The sequence below is a fragment of the Vombatus ursinus genome, unplaced genomic scaffold, assembly GCF_900497805.2.
Source record: "Vombatus ursinus unplaced genomic scaffold, bare-nosed wombat genome assembly UNPS02014774.1, whole genome shotgun sequence".
Taxonomy (NCBI): domain Eukaryota; kingdom Metazoa; phylum Chordata; class Mammalia; order Diprotodontia; family Vombatidae; genus Vombatus; species Vombatus ursinus.
In genome coordinates, this window is record NW_020954552.1 from 10,261,459 (window position 1) to 10,267,974 (window position 6,516).

At 37.1% G+C, this 6,516-nt stretch overlaps 1 pseudogene; it reads right to left on the bottom strand.

Annotated features, from left to right (window-relative positions):
• Nucleotides 1-3,827: 3,827 nt before the first annotated feature.
• Nucleotides 3,828-5,745, bottom strand: LOC114044683 (annotated as a pseudogene).
• Between the last annotated feature and the right edge of the window lie 771 nt (nucleotides 5,746-6,516).

Sequence of the window (6,516 nt, forward strand, 5' to 3'; positions counted from 1 at the left end):
GAGAAGCAGCCAATAGACAAAGAGTAATGGAATGTTTGTGAGAGAATAGGGATAATAATGGAGGCAATCTGTTTTAGAAAGGGAGATGAAATGAGACCAATTATGCATGTAGAGAGGTTTGCCTTAGAAAAGAGAAAGCCTATCCTTTCATGGGAAATAAGAGTGATGGTGGCCATCCTTTGTTTTGGAAGATCAATGACATCATGATGTGGGTTATGTCTTGACTTGCACATGAATTGAATTTAAATGAGGCAGAGTTGCACAAAGTCATTAGCCTTATTCTCTCTTCCACAGACATAGAAGTCCAGTGGCAAGACAAAAATAAAAACAACTGGTGATGGCCCAGTTTGCAGTCAGTATATGGCTTGGTGTCTTCAAAATCTAACAAGTGCCACCACAGTGCCTGCTTCAGTTGTCTTCATGGCTGTTGGAATAAATTTTTTCATTCTCCCATTTCACTGGGGTAAGTCTTCACATGCTTGGAGTAGACATCACCCTAACTCACTAATGGGTTAGAGGCCTGTCAGTTACTTTCAATATGGTTTAGCCTATCTGCCTAGATGATTTTACTAGGGAGTGGCTGCTGTACGTGCTACAGCTTCTGAAAGTCACAAATGAGAGTTGGGTGATAAGTCTCCCTGAAAAGCAGCCTTGAAAAGGGCTCCACATATCCTCACACCAGCAGGGTTAGTCCTCTCTGAACTCTCCATATAACCTAGGGGTAATGAAGGGGATAGTGGCAAAAGGCATCTATAATGTAAAAGATGAGAAGAGGAACAGGGTCAAACTGAAGATAATTGTTGTGAGGGTTCTATTTCTTCCCAGATTGTTCCTTCCACTATTAGATGCATTTGGAACTATCAAATATGCATATGCATGAATCTGTAGAATAAGTAAAGGTCAATTCAATCAGTGACTTCCATCCCCTGATAAACTGAGAAGGCCCCAAATTCACGTCTGAATCATAAGATCTCCGAGTTGGATATGAACACAGATGTCAACTAGTCCAACCCTTAGCTATGACATTTTGGCAAGTAATCATTTAATATTTGCTTAGAGACCTTCAGTGAGAGTAAAAGCACCACCCTCTGAGATATCCACTTATTATTGTTTGGTTCTGATTCTCAGTTAGTTCTTCTTAACACCATACCTGAATTTCCTTCTTTGCGTTTTTTTTTATCTTTTGCTACCAATTCTGCCTTCTGGGTTTAAAAAAAAATCTGTATATTCATCCACATGACAATCCTTTAAGCACTTGAATATAGCTTTCATCTTCACTTACATGAATGTTTTCTTTTCCAGCTTAAACTCTTGATTTCTTTGAACAGTCCTTATATGGAATAATTTCAGTCTTCCTTAGCCTCAGAGTTTCCTTCCTTTGGACAGAACTCAACACCAATTTAGTCTAACAAAATGAAATATTTGTAAAGGAATTAGCAGTCTAGTACATAGTAGGTCCTACATAAGTGATAGCTAATCTCATGATCATAATCGTCATCCAATCAGGGCAGAGTGCAGAGTGACAAACTATGTTCTAGGCACTATGACTCTCAATACAGTTTATGACTATATTATCTTCTTTGGCTGCTTTATCAAAATGTTAATTTCTATTGAACTTGTAGCCCACATTAAAACCCCAGATTTTTTTTAATATAAATTGTTGTTTATTCACGCTTTGCAATTGATTTTTAACTCAAAAACATAATTCATGTTTATCACTATAAATTTAAATTTACTACATTTATGCTGATGTTCCAGCTCATCAATATGTTTTTGGATAGAGTACCTAGCAATGCTTGGCACATAATTAGTACTTTCGTATGCTAAGATACATGTTCGTTGATTGTGTCCTGACCTTGTTATCTGAAGTCAAAGCTAACATTCCCAGCTTTGTGTCATTTCAAAGTTTAATGACCAAGTCATCTATCTTTATCTATTTCATTTATAGTAATTTTAAATAGCAAATATCCAAGAATAAATTTATATGGTACTACCCCAGGAGGCCTTCCAAACTCAGATGGACCCATTAATGGATATACTTTGGGTCTGGACATTCAATCATTTATGAATCCATTCAAAAAAAAAAACTGTTGTCTATTCATCAGCACCTCAAGTTTGCCATTAGAAAAAAGTATGCAATTTTTGAAATTCATAATTGTAATCTTTTTCAATAATTTGTCAAAAGTCACACACCCCCAATCCTATATGTGTGCATAGTTAATATTATTTGACAATTGCTTTAAAAACAATTGTGATTTTAGGCCAATATTGATTATAATAGTGTGCTATAATCACTTCTCTGTCAGTGAGTTAATCTCAAAATTTAAGATCAAGTTTAAATACAGCTCAATTATAGTGAATTTAGCACACACACAAAAAAAGTAGAGTCAATATATGTAACGGTTGTTAGTTTGTGTTAAAAGCCTGTGGAAGTTAGCAAGTAACATGGGTTGGAGATTAGGGCCAATACTGATAGCAAAATCACAGAAAATTTGTAATTATATCATTTAACTCATTCCTTCAAAGGAATTACCTCTACAACATCCTCAATAGCTGGTTTAAAATGGTACTCTTGGAGCTGTCTAGTAATAGGGGACTCATTACCCCATGATGGAACCCATTTCACTTTTGGAAAACACGCAAAGGTGTCATAGCAGATAGACAATCAGCCTCACAATAAGAAGGCCTGATTTCAAGTCCCACTTCTGATTCTATAACCCTGGAAAGTTCATTTAACTTTTCAGTACCTGCAAGTAACTCTCTAAAACAAAGTTGCAGTGGAGTTACTGAGCTGATAGCAGATAAAGTTTTCTCAACAGGAAGTCATGAACTAATGATATCTCATGTCTGGTCATGATGCATCCATTAACAGATGAATGTTTGAGAGGTTTTATGTTACTTTTTTTTTCTTATGAACCTAAATTAACCTCCACATCTCTGCTATTACTTACCTTTGTCTTCTGCTCCAAGCACAACAAATGTGAAACTACTCATATGTGATAGTGCTTCAAATATTGAAAGGTGGCTAACATGGCCTACTTCAGTCTTTTCGAAGTTAGATTCCTTGTCCCATTATTTCAGTTGCTAATACATGCCATTAGTCTTGTCTTCTCATTATTCTGCTCGCCCTCTAAATGTACCTCAGATTTTCGATCAAATTTTTGATCAGACACAGAGAACTGAACACAATACCCTAGATTTGGTATGTCCAAGCCAAATACATGGAAATTATTATTGTGAATGTTATGAATCAGTGATTAATTTAGTGTAAGATTGTATTCGCTTTTTGGCTTCCCTATTATACTACTGATTTATAATGAGATTTATTTTCATCACAAAGAGCCTAGCAATTGCTTCTTCCCAGTTCAGGGTGTTACATTTCTTCCTGTTACATTTCATTCCATTAAATAAATCATAAAATATATATTAAGTAGTATGTGCAGAACTCAGTGGTAGAATCTGGAGGAGGCAGAATTTTTAGGTAAAACAGTCCCTTCAAGGAACTTATAGTTTAGTTTCCTTCAGTGGAATATTTACTCTTTCAATAGTATGTTAATTACAAGTAGCACGGCAGTGTTTCTTTTTTTATGGTGCCAATTTTAAATAGATTTTATTCTCCATGGCAAGAATTGCATTTCCACTTGCTTACATTACAGATAAAGTGCAATGTTGTTCCCTTCTCTCCTTCTGCAAACATTCAGGTATTCAGAATACACAGATTTACACAGGACCTTAAATGTTACTTTTAAACTGCTATTGCCTTGGTTACAAATTTGAGTCCTTCAGTTTTTGGAAAGCTGTGTGGAATGCTCTTTCTTCTGGTGTGTTTAGTTGACCTCTTCAGTGGTGAGTCCAGAAGAAGCACCTCCAGATGAGGCTACTCCATCCCCTGGAAACCCACCAGACATACTTCCTGGCCTTCCCTTGCACTCTGGTACAGCTTAGTAATGATGGGGTCCAATTTTTTTTTTGCTGTTCTCAAATTTTTCCTTCTCTGCAGTCTGGCTCTTATCCAGTCAGTTGCTTTTTCCTTACATTTGTCAGGGATCTTCTTTTTGTATTTTGCCTTGCAGTTTTTCCTCCTCTGTGGTAGCTTTCATGTTGAAAGGTTCCACATTCAATTCAATATCTAATAAGATTCAATATTGAACATTCAATAAGATTCAAGAGGATTCTTGGAAGACATCTTCTTTCTCTGCTTCTCATGCTCAATCTTGTATTTCTCAGCCTCCTGAACCACATGATCAATGTCTTCTTTGCTCAGATGACCTTTATCATTGGTGATGGTAATCTTGTTCTCCTTTCCTGTGCTCTTATCCACAGAAGAAACATTGAGGATGTCATTTCCATCAATGTCAAATGTTACACCAATCTGAGGAATACCCTTGGGTGCTGGGGGATTCATGTGAGCTCAAACTTGATGAGCAAGTTATTATCCTTTGTCATTGCTCTCTCACTTTCATAAACCTGAATAGGCACACTGGGACTGTTGTTTGAATAGGTGGTAAAGGTCTGTAATCTGGTTGGTGGGGGTGGTAGTATGAACTGTCATAACTCCCCCAGAAGTTTCAATTCCAAGGGAAAGAGGAGTGCCATCCAACAGCAGAAAGTCCTGAACATTCTCATATTTATCTTCAGATAAAATGGCAGCCTGGACAACTGCACCATAGGCAACAGCCTCATCAGGATTGATACTATTGTTGAACTCCTTGCCATTGAAGAAGTCTTTCAGAAACTTCTGGATTTTGGACATGTGAGTGGAACTACCCACCAGGACAATGTCATGAATCTGTGATTTATCTAGCTTGTCATCTCTTAAGTCTTTTATCCACAGGGTCTAGTGTGCCATGGAAGAGATCAACATTCAACTCTTTGAAATGGCGTCAGGTGATTGATGTATACAAGTCAATGCCTTCAAAGAGGGATTCGGTCTCAATACTGACTGGAAGAGAGAGTATTGCTTGCATGTTCACAAGTGGTGTGCAGATGACTAACAGCTCTCTTGTTCTCACTGATGTCCTTCTTGTGCTTTCATTTGAACTTGGCAATGAAATAGTTGACCATGTGGTTGTCAAAGTCCTTCCCACCCAAATGGATGTCCCTAGCTGTTGACTTGACCTCAAATATGCCATCTTCAATGGTCAGAATGAAGTCACACCTTCAAAGTCAAAGATTAACACATTTCTCTCAGTATCAACCTTTATGTGCAAGCCATAAGCAATAGCAGCAACAGTTGGCTCGTTGATGTTTTGGAACACACTAAGAACAGCAATGGTTCCAGAGTCTTTAGTGATCTGACATTGGAAATTGTTGAAATAGGTTAGTACTGTGACCATAGCATTTGTGAGAATCTTCCCAAGGTAAGCTTCAGCAATTTCTATCATCTTGGTTAAGACCATAGAAGATACTTCTTCAGGATAGAAACTTTTGGTCTCTCATTTGTACTTCACCTGGATCTTGGGCCTTCCTGTGTTATTCACCCCTGTGAAAGGTCAATGCTTCATGTCTGACTGATAACAACATCATCAAAGCTGTGACCAATCAGACATTTTGCATCAAAAACTGTGTTGATGAGGTTCATTGCAACTTGATTCTTTGTAGCATAATCAATTAAACATTCTGTGTTGGTGAAAGCAACCTGTTCCCTTGGTCATTAGTAATGATCTCCACTTTCCCGTTTTAGTAGACTACTACACAGGAATAAGCAATGCCAAGATCAATGCCAATTGTGGGTCCCTTTGACATGGTTGCTGGAGAGTCAGGGAGTCATAGCTGACTGCTGTGGAGGAAGAAGCGCTGCTGCTGAGCTGAGTACCAATTTTGCCTTTTTCAGTGGTTGGCACATAACAGATACCTTGAATACCACTGTTATAGCATAAAGAAATCTTTTAAAACTCTTGTCTTTGTCATATAATCTGTTAACTTGCTTCTGAGTTTTGTTAATGTTTTGAATGTCACCTATCTCTTCATTCTAGTGACTGATGAGAAAAAAAAATTGGAAGAGGACTAGGCCAAGGATAGAGTCAAAGCCATTTACTTTAGAATTTTCCCTCTTGACTAATATAAATTCATGAAACCTTAATTTTTGACTCTCGTTGTCCAATCAATTCCAAATCTCCTTAGCTGTATTATCTTCTAACTCAGGTGGGTTAGTGTGTTGCCAATTTTACAGAACTTGCACTTGTGATCACACATGCATTTCTGAGTTTTCTGGTTGTGGGCCATAATATTTCAGGACACAATAAAATATTGCACTATGAGTAAAAACAAGAAAACAAACATAACTTTGAGAACCAATTATCTAGCCTATTTCTTACCTAACAACATTATGAGAAATTCAGTCAAATTCCTATTTGAAATCCATGATGAGGCTGAGTTCACTATCAGGACTGACAAGGAAAATGCCATTCCACTTAAGCTAAGATAGCTCAGGATATTCAGCTGACTATTTGGTTTAATCAATATATACACATATACATATACATATACATATACATATACATATACATATACATA